Source organism: Hesperophylax consimilis, chromosome 10 (genome assembly GCF_061612785.1).
Source record: "Hesperophylax consimilis isolate HC1 chromosome 10, BYU_Hcon_1.0, whole genome shotgun sequence".
Classification (NCBI taxonomy): domain Eukaryota; kingdom Metazoa; phylum Arthropoda; class Insecta; order Trichoptera; family Limnephilidae; genus Hesperophylax; species Hesperophylax consimilis.
The window spans coordinates 11,083,412-11,108,779 of NC_142845.1; the positions used below are offsets into that span (position 1 = coordinate 11,083,412).

Genomic DNA, 25,368 nt, shown 5'->3' on the forward strand with positions numbered 1-25,368 from the left:
CCTATGTTATCTTTAGGGATGTTGTCTAGAGGGTCTTTTTGTGGAGAGGAAAGAATGAGACCCATATTGTAGGAGGGAGGAAACACAGTGGCCGACACATTGTTCTTTTTTCCCAATATGGATTAGTCTAGGCACCCTTTTTGGTTAAATTCGGCACCCCATCGTATTATTAACAAAACCGCGACCGGATACATCATCAAAATGATAATTCATCACATATTTAAAAAAGTTATATAAAGTCATGGAAAGTGATGAAACAAAAACTTTATCAACATGGTTAAGTAGGTTAGGTTAGGTTTAATTTTTTTTTCATCGTTTTTGATGACTTTATATCACTTTTTAAAGGTGTGTTGAACAGTCACTGTGTTGAGTTATCATGGAACCTAACAAAACATTGTGTACTTTATCAAAATAAAAGACAATGAGCAACAAAATATGTCATTTTACAATCGTGCGTTTGCGGAAAATTAGTTATTCCGCGCAGGTGTCATTTATGCATCATTATTCAACGTTAGAAAGGCTAATGGCGGTTTTTTCATCACGTCCTAGCACACTTCTGGGAACGGGTTATAATGGGATATTGCTAGTCTAGTTGGCACTGCGCAGAACGCCGAGATCCGAGAACGTCATGCGCATCATGCGTGATGCGTGATGCGTGTCGCGGGAGACGTGTGTCCAGGATTGGAATACTGAAAACTGACAAAACTTCTCTCTAACCCCTCAAGTCTCACGGCATATTTTTTCTGCAATTCAATAATCCTTATGCGTGGGCGCCAGGTTTTTTGTAGGGTTGTCAAACTACCGATATATCGAATCTCCCGCAAAAACACATCTTCACTTTGGTATATTTAATGCGAAGCTTAATGCTAAATCACTATTTTGATTAATCTTTATAACCTATTGGTGTACATTATGAATACCAAAAAATATGCTTTAGATAAATTGAAGACTTTCCTATCGTTTCGCTTGAGTATAATACAAATAAAAATATAAATTACTCAATAAAAAATATAAATGTAAGCTACTAAAAAAAATATTTTTTCAATAGAAATGTATGAACGCGTAAAGGAAACAACTTAAAAAAGATAAGTTTTGTGGCTAAGATTATGTGTGACAGTTTCACTTGATTAACTTTTTTGCTTTCTTATAAAATTATTTACAAAATAAATGAAAAACAGTTTTTTTCTTGAAATCGAACGTTTATAGACTCCTTTTGTCAAGCGATTTTAATGCATATTACCTATAATATAAGGTTTACCAAGAATAAACATATTTTTGGCTTAGCTCTTCCTCTAAGTGCTAAGTGCAGATCGGCTGCCTAAAGAAAAACGTTGGCCTTGCCTAAATTCAATTTCATCTGTAAAATCACACATTTTATCGTGATTACAGATAAGTGATCACAATAAAATACGGGGGTTATATTTAACATTTATTAACTTTATTTTTATTATTATCTAATGTAATTTACTTCAAATTCTTTGAGTGAGTTCGCAGTTTCAAATGTATAGAATTAAGAAATTGAGTCCATCATTTTGAATAACCGTGTATATTTCTTACTAAAACCCAATTGACTGTGAGAAGCTTTATATATTTCCACCAACATGCGAAGACTGAGGCTAAGAGCTAAATACGTCTAATAAAATGTTGAAATATTCGGAATTGTCGTGGTTTCTCTATAAAAGGCATATTATGTGTTAATAATTGATACTCGTAAGCATTTTAATGTGAGATTTCCGATTGCGGTGTAAGAGTATAAGGTACCAGAGTATCTAGCACGGTATATCGATAAACCCTATATCAATCACTCGCACAATCATAAAATATACGCACTACGAAAAATTGCTAAACCTGGACATTTTTATGATTCTTTTCTAATGTATAAAACTAATTTATTAAAAATTTTGGGACGATAACTCATTTAAAAACTATTTACGCTTACCTTTCAAAATCTTTTATTAAGGCGATGCCATACGTAGTAATGCAAAATCATGTGTTTTTGGTTTGAAAATTTGGTCGCCTAGGAATGTTTCAGATGCTTTAATTAAATACTGCGAGTACAATACATCTTGACCTTTGAAATAATTGAGTATTTTTTAGATAAGTCTTTTTATAAGCTCAGAAAAAAGGAATGTATAAGGCCAATGAAAACTGCTTTAAAGTTCAAAATCTCCTACTTACGAACCCATTTTCGGTTATAATTTTATTGTATAATGTGGCAAATTAAGTTATTTATAAAATGATCGGAATTTTTTTTAATGTTTATGCTTGAACATCTACAAAATAAAATAAAAGGCGGCCATGTTTTTTTCTTGCATAAATCAAAACAGGTGGATGGTGTTAAGCGGGAATTTAAACCTTATCGCCATCTACGTAAGGGTTGTTATTGATAGCGGCTCAATTTAAAATATTACACGACGTAGTGCATCGCCTTAGAGCTTCTTTAACTCTTCCACTCTCCAGACACCTTCTTCCTATTTATTATTCTTTGTTATCATTACACCTACGAAATTAACAAGACATTTTAAGGACATACGGAAAAAGTAAAGTAACTATGTATAATTTAATTTAGAACGATATATCGTTATACAAGTTATAACTTGTAGTGAAATGTACTGTGAATATCCAAATAAATGAATACGATATTTGCAAGCACGCTCAGAATATGATTTTGACATTTCTTTGGAAAAAGCCTCTGCTTTTAGCGCGGCTTTCATGGTATCAGATAAGCTGTCAATATACACACATTTTTGAACAATGCCGTTCGTTAAGCAAAATAATTGGCTTATTAATGAACGTAGGTTAACCATCGAAGCTCTTAGAACTGAAAGAAATCGCATACGCGATCAATTGGTTCCGTACCAACTTGGAGTAACGAGAGTTGTTCAAATATCACTAATTAACTCCCTTTTAGTGACAAAAAGTACACGCGGACTGCCAATGTATATATTTCAATTCGACATCGTCAATTTATAGATTTTTTAGATTTATATGTAGTCGTTTGACAATTAGGAATATCGATCCATCCATAAGCCATAAATAGATCCGCCAGTGGTGCCATCATATAACGATTTCTTGTTTATTTCGTGTCGATATCGGTTCGGCTATCGACAACGCATCTGTGCTAGGGATATCGATATAAAATCATCGTAAGTTGAGCCTATCGATCTGATATTGTTGACCCCCAGGATCCCACCTTTTAGATGAAATATCAAAGTAATCGAAGTATTTACTAATGATGTCTCTACTTTTTACATGTTTTTTCCTCGTATTCTATCACCGTTTGTGGCCGAGTTAGCGCTCATTTACAAAGCGCACTTGAAGTAAAATGATCCGAAATCGCACCATACAAATTTTGTATTATTATTATTGTTTTCAGAATTGGCTTTTGATTTAACGACTTAGTTATGTCTTCGGCATCCACGATATGCAGCATTTATATCCCATCCGCTCCCTTTTCTACGTGAACTGGCCACTCGTCACGAACTAGATAATATACATATATACAATAAAACCAGCACTGCCCGAGAGACCCGTTCATGATTAAGATTGACTGCTGATAGTACTAAGCCAGATATAAGTTTATCTCATTGAATAGAAAAACCCCATATACACCGATTTGCAGTGTCTTTAGTAGTGTCGTCTGCGTGTAACGCTGCCTGTTTCTTCTCTAGCCTTCAACTTTCAACTGTGGAAGGGAGGAAACACAGAGGCTGGCAAATCGTTTCACAGCCGAGATGTTGAATCAATGTAAAAAAAAATGTTGGTTTGAAGAAATTGCCTCCTCGATTACACTATACCTCGATAACACAAAACGCAATGCAGCATAGGTTGCAACAAATTACCAAAGTTTGTGTCGCTTAATCCTGGGACGATCGTGAATGACCCGCTCATTGAAACCCGTTCACGATTTCAATTCAATTCAATTAGTTTATTCCTTTAAAAACATTACAAAATTACATTTTAATTAGTTTTTAAGTACATTGTAAAATGGTATTACATAATAAGTAAGCGGTGTATCAACTATACCAGTATCAATAGAGCTTGCCTTTTAAAGGCAGCTTCACCGATGCTAAATATGTCGATATCCGAATTGATTCTGTTCAACAGCAAGACTGCTCTCCCCACCGGCATGACCATTGACAAGTTAGTCCTGCAGGCCGGGAGATAAAACAGTCTATGCTGTCGGTGACGGATCTACCAAAGCATACCATCTACCTATCTTACGATCTTCCAAAGAGCGATCTGTTTATTATTTCGTCAGCACCCGGGTCTCGCGACCCACTCTTGCGACCCGGGTGCCGGAGCGGTGAGGCGAACACCCATAGATTGTCAGCACACGGGTGTTGCGACCTATTCTCTCAACCCGGATCGAATCGGACCCGACCCGATAAAAGAGCCGGTTTACGCGATCCGCTCATGCCGCAAGTGGATCGTGAACGACCCGGTGGGTGTAAAACGATCGATTGACCCAGCTCTAGTGTCGCTGTGCGCACGAACCACGCACCGAACGGGCATGAACAAATTTGTTAAAATCTTTGTTGGATTTGCTTGAAACAGCTTTTTTCTACCATCTCAAAAAGAGAATGTTCGCATACAACAACGAACCTGGTCTGTACTATGTAATATGTCTGTACGTTTTATTGTGTATTATTCGTACAGTTAATAAATCAATCTTGAAAAGTGATAAAATAACCTACAAATCTGAAAGCTCTTGATGTTATAGTTGATTAGATTGACGCCTATGTGACGTCATCTGATACAAATCCCTTATCGCCACTGAACACTAAAAATGCGTCTGTTTTTACGAGTTTCAAAAATTCTAAATTTACAAATCGTTCTTTAAAATAATGTTTTCATTTTAGTTATCTGGTGTAAATATTTTTTTATTGGAATTTCTGATTAGTTGCGTTTGAGCAACCCTGCACAGTGACCAGTCCATGGTTATGATTGAGTGTTGATAGTCCGATGCCAGTGGAGTATCTTTATCCCGGTTTGTCTATTTATAGTCCGGGGCCGCTGCGAGCCCCGGGGCACCCAGTGGCGCACCCATTAATCGCATAACTAGAAGTGTTTCTAACATTGTACTGTGCTATCACTGCTACCTACAATATAATGTTATTGTGGTTGATGGTAAAGATACTCAACTGCTATAAGACGATGTAAATTCCATTTTTTCAGATTATTTTTGCCACAAATCTGTTATAACAATCATTGCAATGTATTATAACTCAATGATAACAATAGTATTATTTGATGTTTATAATATTAGAGATCTACGCCTTAGACGTAGACATAGAATGACTGATACAGACCAAATATTCAACATGTTTGAGTTACTAGATATATGCGAATTACACATAAAAAATTCTACTACTAAACTACATTTTTGATGTTGAACAACAGATTTCAACAAACGCAAACTAGCATTAATAGACCCATTAGACAAGCGTACAAAAAAACGCCGACATTAAACACATGCTTTGTACAAAGACACTACAAATGGCAATAAAAGCATTCAACAATCTTTCACTCGATATAATAAGTGAGGGAAACAAAAAAACGTTTCAGACACAAAATTAAAAGATAGATTAAAAAACAAAAAGTGGCAATATTACAAAATTTTTATAACGTAACAGAATAAAACATATATTCGTAATACCATTACAATATACACATCATTATGTACAACCGTTCCTTATAGAAGCTAAAAAAAATGCGTAATACCATTATAATACACACATTATGTACAACCGTACCTCATAGAAGCTACTAAACATATATACGTAATACCATTACAATATACGGTTCCGTGATAACTCCTCAAAATGCCAATTCATCACACCTTTAAAAGGTGACATAAAGTTATTAAAAGTGATGAAACAAAAACTAGGTAAAATAGTTACATATATTATGTAACCTATTTAACCGAGTTTTTGTTTCATCACTTTTCATAACTTTATAACACTTTTTGCCATTACAATATACACATAATTATATACAACCATACCTCATAGAAGCTACTAAACATATATACGTAATACCATTACAATATACACATCATTATGTACAATCGTACCTCATAGAAGCTACTATAATTACCGATATTTTTTCATTATTGTATTTTATTTCAAATAATCTTTTTTTTTAATAATATTAAATTGTAAAATGGGGGCCTCAGCACGTGTAACTCACCCAGTGAGGCCCACATTATCAAATAATGTTTTAAAATATGTAAAGTTATTTTATCTAATAAAAAAACTATAGAAGAAATTTATTTATTTTGCCTCGAAGGTTGCATTTGAGATAGCACCCCGTACAGAAGGCAGCTTATTTTACGAACGTGATGCTTGAACTGTGAAAGAATGTGTGAACATTGTAGAGTGTAATATATATAACAAAGAATAACACAAGAAATCCACTGTGGGCGTGTTTCATCATCCAAATATTTGCCCAATCGAGGCTTAATTTCCAATCCAAACTGTGTTTACGAAATTCAAATAGGATGGAGTTCTATGATGTCTAGAACGCTTAACTATTCGGATAAAATTTGTTTCTATTAAAATTTGTATTGAAGGCATTTTACTCGTAGTTTTCTTATTTATTCCAAGAGTGGAATGGGTGAATAAATAACTACTCAGTCATTGTGTCATTGCGTGGAAAAAAAGGAAATACTACCTACCCATAGATTAAATTCCTGGATAATACAATCATCCATCGATTAATTAACCGTCTCAATGTAAATAATAAGTTATTGTCTGAAGAGTTCCTAAAAAAGTTTCTGATTAATTTTCCAATCCCCCCTTCCCTTTCTCCCTTGCCGTACCCCTCCCCTCTTTTGCCTGAATTACTCCTGCCTGCTCGGCTGATGTGATCAATACAGACAGTACTCGGCCTAGTAGCGACTGTTTCAGGCGAGACAGTGGATAGAAGCGATCGATCGAGTAAGCCCCTCCACTTGCCTACGGCCATTCACTCGCTCTCCACTCGGTCGATTGAAAGGAAAATATATTTTTTAGAAGTTGTTGTTGTAAAATTAATCAAATTAAAAACTCTCTTAATTTTTCTCTTTTCCCTCCATCGTGAAACCATGTCAACAGCACTTTAAACTAATCTCAATGAACTGACTCGCCAACTGTTTCTTCTACATGCGATCACCTCTAATCTCCAATAAGTTGCTCGGCCGAGTATCAAAGCGAGTGATTCGGCCTTTAGGGCAAACCCCCCATGTGAATGCTTTAGCTACGACCTTGAGTTCCTTAGCAGATTATGTAGGAACTCCTTGTCAATAATCACATAGGATAGAAATACTGGCATATCTTTTCTTAAAAAATAAGAATAAACAACTTTCTATATACAATCGAAGGCACTTGAGACACTAGGATCTGAAGACGGCCGTTGCCACGGGAAGCGGGGAAATTGATTGGGATGCTCATTCTATCATTCTCACAAAAAAGATTGTATGATTTCAATATTTTGTCACTAAGTTAAATAACACGATAGGTTTTGTTGGGTGCTATCAATACAACTACATCTTGAGCAATCTTAGATATTTCAGAAAATTTAACCAGATTTTCTCTCGTCTTTTGAAAAACTTCCGAAGGACATTTCAAATTGCTTTACCTGGCGTACACGCCCACAGCAAATTCAAACCACTTGAAAAACAATTCTCCGTTAACATTTGCAAACAGTTGTGTAATTCGTAACCTACAATAATCCACCTTTCACGCTAGTTATTCTAATATTTCGCTGTATTTTACAATTCGATTCGCTCCTGTGAAGGACCACATTCCAACTATCTTCGTTTAGCCATTGATAGAGTTATTTCGCCCACACATTGACACTTACATGAACTTGCACTGAAGCGCTTGTACCTGTTTAGTTAAGGAGTTAAGCTCCGATTTAGCGCATCCATGCGATCTACAGTCATGATCAATTTGCTTTAACCTGTTGTGTATAGTGTACAGTGTACACTGACTGCTGACTGTACCTACAGTGAAATAGAAGGATAGTGGATGCTCTTAGTAGAAGGTTATATAATAAAATACGTGTCATATTCGGGTGTACCACAAGGTCGTGACATCGTCCCCTTTTATTAAATTTTGTACATTGAGGTATTTTAGTCAATGATGTTGTAGATAAATGTATTATCTGATAAAAGTTACAATCTTCAAATCTAACAGTTACATAAATTCATCGTCTTTACAGCAATTAGAATGGAGGACTCAGCACGGGCAAGCCACCCAGTGAGGCCAACATTACTAAATTGTACTAAGGAATGAAATATATTGTACCAAAATATAAAAAAAAAATGATTATTTAATTATTGACTGAATGTTAAATTCAAAAAAGTTACTATTTTCTGATTTTTTTAAAAAGACAGGGTTGAATATTATGATGTAAGAGTTTTTTTTCTACAAATTGGTGAAAACAAAACTTTTAAAACTTATTCGTAAAAAACATCAGTATTCACTGTGGCTTTATATAATTATCATGCTCAATGAAAAAATATTTTTTGTTCAGGAAAATTTGTTACACATATGAATTTTTCTTTTATTTAAGAAAATCAAAAAAGAACGGTCGTTAACGCGAATTATAATGTTATTATTATTATGTCATTCCTATTTTTATAATTCAATAGTTATTTTCTACCACCATAATACAGGCATCTCCCGGTTCATTGTTTGGTAAGCCTATTTTTTAGATAAATAAAACGGCGTCACGAATTGTAACTATGTAATATAAATGGATGCATAAATAAAGCAGGTTTAAGGTTTTAAGTTCAACAGTGGTCAGTGGCTGAGTTGGCATCGCGGTTGGGTCCCACCCAGGCGTTGTATTCAATTCCTTGACTGGCTAAGTCCTCCATCAAACAGAACAAGCAACATTTCCGCTTACTGTGGTGGTAGTAGGAGATTTAAAATATTGTCAGAGTATTCATGAGCCGGGAATGTTTGACTTTGTTTTTAAAAAACGTAAAATTGAAAAAATAAATCACCGTACATTTCCACCTCTGAAACTAAGGTGGACGGTACCTACACTATATTCCTATATAAAATTATAAATAATGAAATAGACTTGCCGGAACTCCTGTCTCAAATAAACCTTATCATACCATATAAACGTACCCACTACACCAAACCACACTATTTTAAACATTAAGACGAAGTACAACAAAGTGATGCAAAATAATGTGTTTTTGATTTTAAAATCTAATCGCTTAGAAACATTTTAGATTCTTTAATTATATACTGCGAGTAGAACACATTTTGGCCTTTTAGGTCTACCATTGTTTGTACTTATGTGTGTACCCTGTCTCGATTCTCGCTTTTTCTAATTTTGTACTGTTTCGTATGTGAAACACATAATGTTATCAATATACCAATGTAATATTGTACCTATTAACTCCCACCTATGTATTGTAAGTTCCTCCCGTCCTACAATGAGTTTTGTAATTCATCGGGATTGCTCAAGCAAAAAAATATATATTAACTTTTTTTTAAAGTCTTTTTATAAGAAAGAATAAAGTATCAGGCCTATAAAAACTGCTTTAATGTTCAATATCATCTAATTACGAAACCTTTTTTGGTTATGGTTTTATTGTATAATGTGGCAAATTAAGTTCTTTAGAAAATGATCGTAAAACATTTAAATATTTGTACCTGAATTTTGCAAAATAAATAAAACACACTTTTTGGCAATGTTTTTTTCTTGCAGAAATCAAAACAGGCGGCTGGTTTAAGCGGGAATTTAAACCTTATCGCTATCTACATAAGGAGTATTATTGTTAGCGGCCCGATACCGAATTGTACACGATGTGGTGCTTCGCCTTAAGGTTAGGTAAAAAATACTCAATTATTTCAAGAAAGGCATATAAATACAATATTCGATTGAATAATTGATTCAATATTGTATTTGTATGCCTTTATCGAAAAAAATGAGCTTTTAAACGAATATAACTATTTATTCATATTCATATTGCATATGTACGGGCGCAAAAAAATAATTTGTCTTAATATTATATAGCAATACCTAGCAAAAAGCGTATTTTAATAAAATAAATAAATTAACGTCATTTATGAACACGTAGAATATAACGAGCGTCGCGTTTAACCTCAAACAACAAAACAAACGCTGCAGCAAACTCACCAATTACCCGTCAACCCGTATACTCCAAACATACAATAATCTTTGCCCCATCTCAATTTTCGACATATTTTAACACTACTGATAACTTAATCACAACGCTCCGCTAATAAACACAATTCAGACACATGGATACACGTACACAATATGTATTAACCCTACCCGGTTAAACTTGTATAATATGTTGGGAAGTAAGAGCTTCACAGATGCACTCATAGAGGGCAGTGCATAGAGCTTGCGTGGGGAAGTCCGCAAGATGGCAGCCAGTGGCCAGTAGTCGCCAAGGCCAGTGGGAATGCTCCCAGTCAAACTAACTGTTTCAGATCTCAATTATCCAGCTTCTAGTTAGGTCGACTATCGATTCACCATTGTAATAGGCGAAGTATTAATAAACTCCAGATATTTCATGGAGCCATGTCATCGGCAATGGTAACAATGGTACCGATCCTAGTTATAATTCACAAAACCCTGTAAACTGTTTACAAACATTTTATTTACGTACCCACTGTTTGCTTTGAAAATAATAGAAATTAAATTAATGGCGTCATGAATGTGTACTCTTTCAAGTAATCTTCTTTCTCTATATGGGAGCTAACAATGATACTGATCGGAACAGGTACTCAATTATTCGACGTCTCTGTTTTTCATTCGAAAAACAACGTGTTCATCCAAGTCAAAGTCGTGCGTTTCCGAACCATTAATTCTAAACGTCATTCGAATACTTATAGAATTGTTTCGGAAATCTACACATATTTCGATTATAAAGGTGTCACGTTTAAGACCATCACTAATGGGAACTATAGTAGAACTTGTTGATTTAAGACGAATTGAATGCACTAAAACAAATAAGAATTTTAACACTTTAGAATTCAATTTTCTTTTTGATAATTTGTAGATACTAAAGAAGGAGTTGTTTAAAAAAACCTATCTTCGTGAGCGCCCTTGAGAGGATTTTGCACAAAAACGGCGCTATACAAATCATCCAAATATTATTATTTATTATTACCTACCTCATTTTATTTTATTTCAAAGCCACTGAGTTTCGGACATAACCAAATCTTTTATCAACGATTTATGGCAAAAACTGCACCAAAAACATTCATGTATTATATTTAGATGAGACATAGAGCGAAAAATTAGGTTCCGCTTGTTAGCTCCAACTGACCCCCAACTCTGCCAACGCTCTCGCTAAAACTACCGTTCACGCGTTCTAATAGTGGAACAAGTTTCGATGAGATATTAAGCAGTAGGGCCTTTAATTTTAGCTCTATGGCCAAAACTTGCACGTGCTAAACTAAACGTCAAAAACAAAAAAACTTGGAATAATAATCGACAGCGAAATAAAATGGAAAGATAATACAGGGTTTTCCAATAAGACGTGTTATTTTGATATTCAATCGTAAAAGATCAATGGTTTCGTTGCTTGTGTGGCACGTAGCGCCGTCTTGTTGAAATTAAACGTTGTCCAGATCAATACCATCCAATTCCGACCATAAAAAAATAATTAATCATCTCTCGATAGCGCAATCCATTCACCGTAACTGTTGCTCCAGCCTCATTTTAGAAAAAAGTAAGGTCCAATGACTCCGCCGGACCATAAAACGCACCAAACAGTCACACGTTGAGGATAGAGAGGCTTTTCAACAATAACTCTTGGGTTTTCCGAGCCCCAGATGCGACAATTTTGCTTGTTGACGAAGCCACCGAGGTGGAAATGGGCCTCATCACTCAAGATGATTTGCATTTGACTCACTCAAGTGAATTTTAATAATTTCAATGCGTTGTATCGTTCCATTTTTATTAATGGCATAGTTTCTACTTGTCAAATGTCAAAAAATGACAGCTTCAAAAGTAACATCTACCGAAATAGCGGGCTATTCAAAATAACACCTATTATTGGAAATCCCTGTATAAAAATACAGATATTAAATGAAATTTGTAAAATTACTTACATACAAGGAAAATTCAAAATTTAGTAAATATTCACAGGCGGGATTCATCCAACGCACCCACAAATTATTTTTGGTTAGCTTAAAAAAACACACAATAAATATATATTTAAAAAAAAAATTAACCTATAAACCCACTTGTCATAATAATATGTCACATCTGTAGTAAAATGGCCTCAAAGTGAACACCAAGTATTTGTCAAATATTAATGGAAACGCATTATTTTGCTTCTCCGTGGACTGAAATAATCTTTACTCATTGTAATTAAACTTATAATTTGGTGCATTAAGGATGACGTTCGCCTAAGGATATTTACCCAAATTTGAGTGTCTATCACAATGCCGGCGTTAGATTTTTTGCACATTTGTAATATCGTAATAATAAAATATATTCTCGTATCTGCTAGAATTTCGCAGAAACAACGTTAACATTGTAATTCGCCCATTCTCTTGTTTTTGCACGTAGTTATAACTGAAACCAGATGATATTAATAATTCTGGCATTCCAATCAAGCGAACTCCATAGTAGTGGTGTAGTACTGCGCACAGAGGTCCGAATCGCAGCTTTATTGGACAAAAATTTTAAGCTTTAGCTGCGATCAAATTTAAATAATCGTAGTTAGTTTTCATTGTGTTGGCATTTGTATGATGATCTTCAACTACAATTATATAAGATCTCTTGAAAATTATCTACACACATTTTTGGTTGCTAACCCAGCTTTCAAAAATGGCTTGTGTATATATCGATATGCATATATTTTTGAATAAAAATGTTGTAATATGGCAATGAAATAACATTCAGTTGGTAACACTACATGCACAGGAAGTAGGTGTCAAAAGTATAAGTCTCTGTAATGGCTGTAATGTGTGTGCTCTGTTACAATAAACTTTATTTTGGTTATTAGAGATCACCATCTATTATTTATCAAGACTACAAAAAACTTTACTAATATTTTCGGCCACAAGGAAATGTTTTAATAAGTTACATTTTCTTCACTATGAAACAACGGTTAAGGGACAAGGATTGATAATTATTTTTTATTCTCTAATGCTTTTCGGCTTTTACATAATATAACTTATATTATAATAATCTATAACATGAGTCCTTGTGAACATAATATGTAAATAACAAAGTAAATTAGATCCTGCTTAAGTGATACAATATTGGAATGCCAAAAATAAAACATATGTGTATGTAATTAACAATTTAAAAAAATATTTATATGAGTATATTTAGGAAACATACTTCATTTTTTTATTTTTTTATTTGAGACACAAACAGGACATTTAAAGTACATTTTCGTAGAGTAGAAAATAAATTTATATACAAATATAAATGTCCCTAGACCAATGTGTCTGCAGCAATCACATTTGCACATTCACTATCAAAACAATATCATTATTTTTTTATACAAAGCTTAAAAATTACAAGACATAATAATTTTGAAAATATGTTTAAATTAGGTATATAATAGAAAATATCTATGCAAGCATGGGTTTTAGCAATATCGTTGTATGATCGAGACATTCTAGACATAGGATTAAAATAACCATTTGGGCCAGTGGTTATTTTAAGAGGAAGGTAAATGCTAAATCACTATTTAGATTAATCTTTGCTACGAATCGGTATACATTATGAATACCAAAAAATATACTATGCATAAATTGAAGCTTTTTCTTTCTTTATTATTGATCAGAATTAAAATAAAATTATTGGTTGCGTTACAAAAAATATAAACGTAAACCACTGATAATTTTGTTTTTTCTTGAGGTAACTAAGAACTCATATAAGAAACACCTTTAAAAAAATACCGTTTTATGGCTAAGATTATTTTTGATAATTATTATTGACTAACTTTTTTTCATTCATATAAAAATATTCAACAAATAAATAAAACTCACTTTGGCGCTTACGTCAAATATATCCAGACTCCGCTGGTCAAGCAATTGTCGCCTCTATTCGTGGTGATATAAGACGCAAACATTCTAGGATCTGTACAGAAGTCCGCGGAACGTGGCACGGAACGGAAGTCGGTTTGTGACAGTTTTTCCGACGGTTTTTTCTTGTCGGCATTATTTTGGTTACGAGTATTATTAGTTCTCAAACGGTGAGGGAGTTTTGTGTGATATTGTTATTATTCATGACCAAAATATTATATTTTTTATCTCAAAATACTTTTGAATGTATAGTTTTATTAATTATTTAACGAAATTAATGATTTACTTCTTACGGAAAAAAATGCTTTCCGTTTGCATTTATGTTGACTAATAATGCGTTTTTACAGGTCCATAATTTATTGAAGATGGGGAATAAAACGAAATAATTTTGTAGAGAGGTTTAACGGAAATTTTTAGGTGGAAAAAGGATAAATTATTCCAATAAGCAATCTTATCAAGGGCGATGCTATGCAGCGGTTGTATCCCACAACTCTCAAAAACCACTGTATACATTACATAAACAGCTTTTAGGGAAAACTCCTGGAGGCAGACTAAAAAAATCAAAAGAAAACATACTAGCGAAATGTCGTCTTAGTTTGCGATATTTTGGGAAGTAAAATCGAATTCAGCGACACATGATTTCAACTCTATTGATATTGAGAATGTTATATCATTTGAGAAATTTTAGGTTTATGAATATGCTACATAAATTCACAATATAAGTATTTTTTGTTTTTCCAATTTTTTTACATTATAATAAAAGCAGGTATAAGTACATTTTTTTGAAATACATGTAAAGCTAATATGTTCTAATTAGTGGTAATAATACCTCCCTAGTTGAGAAATTATCGTGATTAGAGAGGGAGTACTATCACAAGTTGATATTACATTATATATTTAATAGTTGCTACAATTAACATGCATGTAGAATTATATACTCATGCACTATTTTTAGAAAAAAGAACTTAAGAATTGTTCCTTGATAAATTCTAATACTGGATATTTGTTTGGTAATTTGATTGTTCTTCAAAAATTATTTGTAAATTGAATTTAAAAAATATATTAGCAACATAAATTTGATAAAAGTGTATCTATTTTTTTTAAATAATAATAATAATACTTGGATGACTTGATGATGACAAAAACACCTCAAGGGCGCTAATATATGTAAGTGACATTTCAATGTAACGTATTATTAACAAATATTTTATACGTATTGATAATGCATACAAATAAAATCAATAAAAAATATACAGTTATTATTAAACATAATTATTATTATATTAATCACTAATATCCCCACAGTTTGAGTCCATCCGGCAGTCATAGCTCTGCCGCTGTTGTAAAAATAAGATTGATAATAATCGTCCACCAGTTAAAAAGGTATTAGTAGGTATACCGAAGCATTGGCGAACGGGGAGGCCTGGTCGGGCGCTTCCTACGTATTGCAGGTACATAGTACGCGGCTACTGCAATTACTTGTCTCGTGTAGATAAGACCAAAAAATGTGCACATTTTATATTCTGTTGGAAGGGGTAGAAACCCAAATATGTTTGGCGTTTATATTCGCCTTAATCCTAAATCTTCATAAATAACCAATGTTATTTTTGAATTTGGGCCTGGCGTTTAACTTGATTAGATGTTATATACAGTTATACATGTGAATTAATTTTGCATTTAAGATGTTGATTATAAAATAAACCAGTTAAGATCCATTTACAACCTTTTTTATGGCTACAGGTTAGGAAGAAAGTATATATTAAGTGAAAAAAAAATGAAAAGGATAGACGAACAATAAAAAGGAATTGTTTTGGTTTAAATACATTGTAAGGTTAATTTGATTTAAAAAAAAATGAGGGTACAGTGGAATATATCAATATCTCTTAGGAAATTGTAAGTTTTGCAGATACGTCTGAGTAAAGAGTTTTGGGCGTATTTTGATTTGAATTGTTGTATGCAATATAAGGTATAAAGTTAAGGTAGAGAGTAAATTCTTATGGGCAGGTCTATTTCATGTTTAAGAAAAGTTGTTTTGCGTGAAAAATAGCAAATAATAGAAAATAGAAGTTAAAGACGGGTTGTTTTGGAGAATTTGAACAATTCTTCAAATTTCAAAGTTAATTTTCAAGTTCTGTGAAAGATTTTTTCAAGTTCTGTTATTATTTAAGTTTTGTCAAGCAGCTAGCCTATAATGATATATTAGCAGAATTTGAATGAAATTTGAAGAATTGTTGAAATTCTCCGAAACAACCCGTCCTAAGAATCTGCTTAAATAACAAAGCAAACAATAAGATGAAATGAAATTAATACAATATATAAAGACGTGGTACATAGTAAATGCGTAAGGGATAATACGTAAAATTTATTTGAAGTTGAGAGGATGTCTACATATTACAAGATAAAAACCTAATTTCTGATGAAACAATAAGATTTTTTAAATAAATTTGACTATTCTTGTATGAAATTATGATTATTTTGATGATATTTCTATTGGAAATTTTTGGCCGCCTGGTGTTTGGTTCGGACAACTGTGCTGCGGTGCATCTCTGTAAAAAGCGACGAGTAGGCCTTATGATTTGTATGCTTGATGGCTCAGGTCCTATTACAGAACGGAATTGGTTGACCGCTACATTCATTATTACTTATTAGAGTTGGGCTGCTCTTGAAGAGCGTATTAATATCTAACGCATATCATATTTTTCTCATACTGCGCAAGGGTCTCTCATTGCATCTTCAATATTTGGAGAATCTACAGAGATAAAATAAACGATTTGGTACTAAAAATAGGTAGCTACAATATTTTAAATGCGAAAGTTGGCGCTATCCACGACAATACTTTTATAAAGTTTATTTATAAACATGTTCAGCTTCGTAATTATTAGTATGTAATATATATCCTAGCTGACATTGAATAATTTATAATTTTTACTAACTAACTTTTATTTTTGTGTTCCATAAATAAATATTGTACTCGGCTGAAACAAATCTAGTCGTGGCGAACGAGTGATATTATTTTGTTCATTTATTAAATTAGATTTAGGATTATTAGAATTTTTATTAGTATCCAACTTCCCTAAAATATTGAGCTTACGGCCTTTATTTTGTATATGCAATGGAACTGGTTTAGGCATTATTATCCTTAAGTAAATAAAATAAAGTTGTTAATTCGACCTTTTGTAATCAGAATATAATTCTCATATCGAACCTTATCCCGTGGCCTGTATCCGTATATTTTGTTAATCGACCATAAAAAATACACAAGCTATCATCACAAAATAAAAATGCCCGTGGCTAAAAATGTTGCTATTTGAGATATTTTTATACGCTGGAATGCCTTATAACCAACTTATAATTCAATGAGATTGTGCGTTTGATTACATTTGAACTTAGCGGTCACTCAAGAGAGCGAAAGGGTCCCGAACGCTGCCCTTAAGGCGAAGCTTAATGCCAAATCACTATTTTGATTAATCTTTATAACGAATTGGTGTACATTATGAATACAAAAAAATATGCTTTAGATAAATTGAAGTTTTTCCTATCGCTTCGCTTGAGTAGAATACAAATAAAAAATAAATTACTCAATAGAAAATATAAATGCAAACTACTAAAAATTTTTTTTCAATAGAAATGTATGAACGCATAAAGGAAACAACTTTTAAAAAATACAGTATTATAGCTAAGATTATCTGTGACAGTTTAACTTGGTTAAATTTTTTGCTTTCTTATAAAATTATTTACAAAATAAATAAAAACCAGTTTTTTGCTTGAAATCGAACGTTTCTAGACTCCGTTTGTCGAGCGATTTTAATGACTATTACCTACGATATAAGGTACCAAGAATAAATACATTTTTGGCTTGTAGCTTCCTCTTAATGGGTTTTCCTCTCAGGTTCGAAGTTATCATCTTTTTGGAAAAGCTGTATCGATGAAGAATGGATTTATTTTTTCACTTCTCGTGGTTTAGAAATCGTGACAGCTGGGACCAGAGTCAAAGATCTCGCCATTCTGTCACAGAGAAAGTATGTACTGGCATTATCCCGATCTTTATCTCAGTTTTATTCGAAGCAAACCTCATTTGTTCTGTTACCCTAATAATTCCTGTGCTCCTGTGAAGGGGTATCTTTATTAGCATGGTCTTTGTCCGGAGCCAAAATGAGAATATTGAAAATTACGGTTATTGCCAAGCGAAAACCTAAAACCGTGTATGATAAAAAATAATTGGTGCTTAGAATATCGGGCTGCTCATTTCCAACTGTGCATAATATATTATCACAGTTGCATGATGTCAGTTCGATGTAAACGATTTTTTGTTTTATTTGCACAGAATATTTGTCTAATTATTATCAGAATATTATTAATCTTACGAGTTCAAAAGGAATATGAAAGCATTAGTTTTTTTTACGATTTTTGTGATTTTGATTATGGTGACCCTCCAATTCCACAAAATGGCGTGATAATTGTTAAATGATTCAATTCTAACCGTTCTATAATATTGCATAACAGTGAGATGCAGTTAGCGGAACATTCGTCTCCCAACTATATGATCATACATTATTTACCTACCGTCGTGTTTTGTTTGATTTATTCACAGCACTTGCATACACACACGACTAATCCAATTATTTTAAACGCTGGGAATAATTTCCTATCCATTCATGTAACCTCTCGCTGATACCGTGCTTCGTTGTTTTTCTTCCTACGGTGCGGTGTACGGGAATGTTGCAGTGAATGTATTAAAAATGATGACACTTTTACCGGTGCTTGTTTCAATCAAAACTGAACGAAAGCTACTAAAATTTTGTGTGCAGCCGAAATATTTTATTTTTTAACTGGTCCTATTCTGGTGACTTCTTCTATCGAAGATGTTATAGGGTAACATTTTCGCGGACATCATGATGGTATTATCGCATTATAGTTTTTGGGTTATTATGCCGTGTAGCACTTTTTCCTTCTTTAGCCAACGACTTGGACAGCTCTGATATATGTTTATATATATATATATAGCAGAGATACCTTGTTGCAAGCAAATCCTATGAGGGCCGGTATTTCATATATAAGTGTTATAATAATAATTAGTGTATTGTATGTGGTTTTTGACGTTCAGTTTTGGTTTAACCATCAAGTACCGGATACCAAGAACTATTAAGCTTAGTCTATTAATTATAAAAAAATATTATAATAATTCCCAGAGAATAACAAAACATGACATTTTGGATTAGCAGAAATATAAACGTTAATTTTTTGGATTTATATTTACCTACACATGCATAAGGCATTTACGTTATTTAATAAACATCACTTTCACAATGGAATTCTTGTTAAATACTCGCGGTAACAGTCATTTAAAAATTAGTGTGTTAGAAATAACCAAAATTTTTCAAGACGGGAACTTCGTGTGTCACTCAGCCAAAATGCAACGTTGCCAGCTCTTTCGCAGCCAGGTAATGAAATTTTTTGTTAGTAGGAGTTCGAAACAGAAATTATAGTATTTATTGAATGTGCAACCAAACACCGTTTAACGGTTGCGAAGTGTTTTTTATTAGAGTATCTGAGTACAGTTGGATTTTCTCCCGCGGTGTATCGGGTTTTGAAAAGCAAGATACTTTTAGCTAGACTTGCTAGATCGCGTAGCGTCAGTGGAGCAAAGATATTTTTTAATATTTTATTTTAAGTTAAAAGATACACATTTCACTTTCTTAACTTAAAAGTACACATTAAAAATAAAAACCTAAATATTATTGTTAACTACATAAGTACATTTTAATTTAGCTCGCTGATATTAAGAGCAAACAGTGTTTTTTATTAATATGTTCATTCTATATATTGATAGCGATTGGGAAGGAGATTGTATATGTGCATACGTGCTTACCCTCGTGGCCTATGTTTATTTTACCACTTTGCTAAATGTCCGTACAGTTTATTATGTTTTCTTGTGTAGTGTAAGATAATACCTACAATTTTATTTGAACATGTGGAAGGACTTCCAGAGTTCTGGAAAAGATTGAATTCTCTCTAAAGACAGGTTTAAAAAATGTAAGCAAACAAGAATTTGTCAGTGTTTTTTTTTAAATTCTGCAACTATACAGAAGAAACTACGCAATTTGTGGACGCAATTAAATAATAAATTACGGAAAAAATAAACGTCGACATGGTACAGGTGACAATTATATTTGCAAGTGGGAATTTAAAGAGAAAGCCACAAGCCTGAAATGTGTATATTCTTAGTGTGTCGCTACGAATATAGGTACGAATAGGTAATAAATAATACACACAAAAATCTAGTCTAGAAACGCTGATTTCATGCGCAAAAGTGTTTTTATATATTTGATTTGTAAATAAATAAAAAAAAAATAATCAGGGGAATCTGTCACAGATAATAATAATATTGTTTTTTTTTTAAAGTTGTTTATTATATGCTTTCGTACATTTCTATTGAAAAAATACATTTTTAGTAGTACGATTATATTTTTTATGAAGCACTTGACAATTTTATTTTATTTTTACTAGGGAACGATAAGAAAAGCATCAATTTATCCAAAAAATATGTTTTGGTGTTCACAATGTAAACCAATCGTTAAAGTGTAAGGACGGGTAACTTTGAAATTTGATAAATCGTTCAAATTCTATTAAGGCGATGCACTACGTCGTGTAATATTTTTAATTGAGCCGCTATCAATAACAACCCTAGATGGCGATAGGGCTTAAATTCCCGCTTAACACCATCCAGCTGTTTTGATTTAAGCAAGAAAAAAACATGGCCAAAAAGTGCCTTTTATTTTATTTTGTGGATGTTCATTCATAAATATTTAAATTCTTTCCGATCATTTTATAAATAACTTAATTTGCCACATTATACAATAAAATCACAACCGAAAATGGGTTCGTAAGTAGGAAATTTTGAACCTGAAAGCAGTTTTCATAGGCCTTATAAATTATTTTTTTCTGGGCTTATAAAAAGACGTACGTAAAAAATACTCGATTATTTCAAAGGCCAAGATGTATTATACTCGCGGTATTTATTTAAAGCATCTGAAACAATTCTAGGCGACCAAATTTTCAAATAAAAAACAAATGATTTTTCATTACTACGTAGTGCATCGCCTTAACGAGTAAAACTTCAAATTGTAATATTTAATTATTTAAGACAATTTTAACACTTTTTCTAATTTTTCTGTCTTAAAATTTTCGTTTAGTAATCGCTAATATTGTCTTCAATAATTAAATTTTAGAACCCTTCGCGTATAATGAGTTACTTGAAATATAATCATATTGAATCTAGTTTGCGTTGTTTTTGTATACTTTCAAAGTTATTAATGTTTAAAGAGGCAGGAGAAACAATTCTAATATTATATTATTTATTGTTGAACAGCTGTTTTGTAAAAGTAGAATAATAGACGTCTGCTGGTTGCGGCCAAACACCTGTCGCAATAACAATCATTACGTAATATTATTATTTTTAATTTATTATATTATACATTAATATTTTCGAGGTATTTGTGGAGAGTCTCACGCATTAACAATTTTATTTAATTTATTTATCTATGTAAAGTATTATTATTAATGTTATTTCGATGCCTGTAGCACTAGTTAATACATATACACGTCGAGGCAGACGTGGGAAGTACATTACATGCTTATATAATATGTAAATACTGAGGTTAAAAACAATATACGTAATTTATTTAAGGTTTGATAAAATAATTAGTCAAAAAAGGTAATGTAGGTTAATCCTATAAGTGAGAAGGTTCTATGATAACTCAACTCAGTGACAATTCAACACACCTTTAAAAAGTGATATAAAGTCATTAGTCACGATGAAAAAAAATAAAATTTAAACCTAACCTAACCTAACTTACTTAACCCAGTTAATAAAGTTTTTGTTTTATCACTTTACATGATTTTATATAACAATTTAAAGATGTGATGAATTATCACTTTGATGATTTATCCGGTCACCAAGCGAGAATAATATTACAAATATAGAAAAAAAATAAAGTAAAAGAAAAATATAATAATATTTTTAGAAGTAAATTTTGACGATATTATAATATAAGGAAAATAGCTACAATAAAAGTTAGGTTGTAGGTAAAGTAAACTAATTTTCATGTTTATTTATATTCCCCCTTACTTATAAACGCGGTGTAAATATGAAATACCATCGTTGAACCGGCAAGTTAGAATCTAATTACAGCCTTACTAAAAAAAACGTCGAGTAAATATTACGCGGCGCGTAATCTCAAGTAAAAAGTGAAAAAATTGACTCATTTCCATTGAGTTTGTTTGGTTAAAACGGACTTAAAACAGGCTCGAAGCCGGCGTTACAGTTGAACGGGCGTATAAGATTCTAATTAGTAATAGCCATAATGTTGTACAGTATTTCGCAATAATGCGACGACCTATTTTAGCAATCCGAATCTTTATTTCATGTTTGTATTAAGTCTATTTGTTCAATGGTTCAAATGTGATCTAAAGTTCCCACTTCTAGACCACAGAATGTAAAATCTGAGTCAAACACGTGAATTTCAAAAAGGTGAGCAGGAACGGAACAATGTCCAATCCCCATTCGAATAAGTGAGGAAATTTCTTTTTTTAGAGAAATGGAGTAATTTTTAAAACCACGGTTTTGATGGGATAGTCCTTTGTATTGAGGCATAGCAGGTTCCCTTTGATTGACTAGCAATGTGCCAATACTCTGATTAAGAATTGCTGGAGCCTATCTTTGAGGATGGAAAAAATGTTACACATATTGAATATTTCTGTGTATATTACCTTATTTGTTAATCATAGAAATTGCTTCCTTCTGTGAAATATGTTGCAAATATTTTAACAATGTCATCGGTAACTCTCCCCTACCAGAGGATGGAACACATCATCAGTGAACCTGTATATAAGATTCTTTAGCTAGCTTTAGCTTGGTTTATTTTGATTGAATTCACAAATAATTATTTCTTGACATTTCAAATCTCCATAGCTCATGATGAAACTGATGTAGCGAGCTGAAAATAGTTGTGTTTACATAGAAATTCCAGACAGAAAAAGTTGTTACTGAGGCAAAAAAAACTATTTGAAAATAAATTTTACTTGTCTCCAATTTCAGATTTGCCTGCAAAGAAAGCGAATAGATGGGCTTTTATTTAATAATCTATAATAACAGTGTTTAGTACATTGTGTTTAAATTTGACCTGCTATAAAGGCCTTAGTCACAATAGCATAATCAAAACGTTCTTGACCGATGACCTTACATTCTTGGTTGCGTCTTATATCCAAATGTCAGCCACCGAGATTCCTGAGTTTAATGCCTTATAACATATTTTATTATCGTCTAGTGTCTATGTATTACAGATAAAATTATTATTTATCTATTTCCTTGAGGGCTGTGTTGTTTGAATTTTTTTATGTAAAGTAGTATAAGCTCTATAAACCCAAAGATTTATAACATTGACCTTTTCACTGAGTATAATTTGTGTTGAAAAGTGAATAAGTCAGTAGATACACAATACACATAGTTGAATTTGAAATCAATATTATTTCCTATTGTAGGATGAGCTGGGGAAAACTAGATGGTAATCATGACCCTTGAAATTTACGATTTGTAATAAATTAACCTTTATTTCACTCGAAAAGAATTTTGAATTACTAAATAAGTTACTCAATAATCACGCCGTTTACCCGCAAGGGATGAGGATGGACCGCCAAAAAACTCGGTACTCATCGTACCCTTACAATTTGGGAGGAGGGTTTGGATACCGCCGCCCCGGGAATCATTTATTGGATAACCAATACCTCTCCCAAGTGGTTCAAAATCACCAAATTTTGGTGGATTTTGTGATTTGTGATTTTGGTGATTTTGCAGGGGTGAGGTGTGTTTCAAAGGGGTGTATGCCTGCCCATCAGCTGCGTGACGTGTTAGATCGGGTGAGGCTGGTTTGGGGAGACCCTTTGACCCCTCCAACTGGTCTCTTGACCCATCGCCTTGCGCTGCAATGAGAGTGATATATTCATTCGTCCGTCACTCCTGGACACTCTGATTCCCAGATTACTACCCACCCCTCATACCCTTTTCATTCCCAGAGCTTCCTCTCCTTCCTTTCCTTAAAGAGACCATCCACCCAGCATCCCCAAAGACGATATATAAATACCCTGAGATAAACTATTTTGCTCAGGGCCTCCTGTATAGTGTTATTGTAAAAACAACCTTCTGTTATTTTGACTCTTGACCCAACTCAAGTATTTGGTTCCCTTGATCGTGCCATGTCTTGATCGGGCGTCCCCGACTTCAAATATTATCATAAAAAGTTTATGATCTAAAATAGTTTTCAGAAATCTAAAATTTTTTAAAGAAATTAACAGGACACTTTCATTAACGTTTTATCTATGACTTGTTTTTAATGATGCTATTCTCTTTTAACCACTATCATTTATTTATTTATTTTGAATTTCACGCCCAGCTACATGTTTATTTTTTTTTACCACAAAGAACTATGCAAAATGGAAATGTAATAGATTAGGAATAATACAATAAATAAATTGAAATAAGTCGAAGCAGAGCTAAGCAGTTTGATCAATGAGATTTGTTGTTCTGCTTGCCGATATAAATTCGACTGAGAACTGTTTACATTTAGCGATTGATGCGTTAAATGCGTCAACAACCCCTTTGATCACTTACCAAATTCTGTAAACGTCAGACGGGGGTATATAATTTAGATTCCTTTTTGGAATTGTAGCAATAATTCGCTAGATATTGCCTTTGATGTCGGTTCGCGAGGTATACGGAAAGAAATCAAGTATAATAGATCAGGGCTGTCAATTATTGAATTTATAATATTATATAAACAAGTCATAACTAACAATAAGTCATTAACTATTCTACGTTCGGATAATTTTAATAAATTTAGTTGACGATGTAGTTTATCATAATTGACTCTTTCCTCGATAATACTCTCTCCGAAGTCAATAAATCTCAATAATTTTATTTTGAATTCTTTGTAAATGTTTTGCATAACTTGGTGCCCACACCGTTGAGCTGTATATAACATGATTTATGTAATCTGACAAGAATTTTTATTGAGATGATAAGTTTTTTTTTCCAAATGTTTCTGGCTTTCACCCTTCAAGGGCGTTCTAGGCCATCATTTCAAATTATGAAGAGAGAGAAAGTGAATTTATATATTGATTTTGTTTAAATTGGCAAATTTAAAAATTATATGGAAGATTGGAGTCGAGTTTAGACTTAGAAGAGATAATATGTTGAATGGAGGCGAGGTAATTTTAGGTAAAACTTTATAGAAAAGGATATTTGTTTAGAGAGGCTGAGACAGCCAAAAATATATGATCTAAA

At 32.8% G+C, this 25,368-nt stretch overlaps 1 protein-coding gene across 1 annotated transcript in view; it reads left to right on the top strand.

Annotated features, from left to right (window-relative positions):
* Positions 1 to 25,368, top strand: part of S6KL (ribosomal protein S6 kinase like) — a 219,188-nt gene that overhangs the window by 42,020 nt on the left and 151,800 nt on the right. The gene's annotated exons all lie outside the window — the stretch shown is intronic.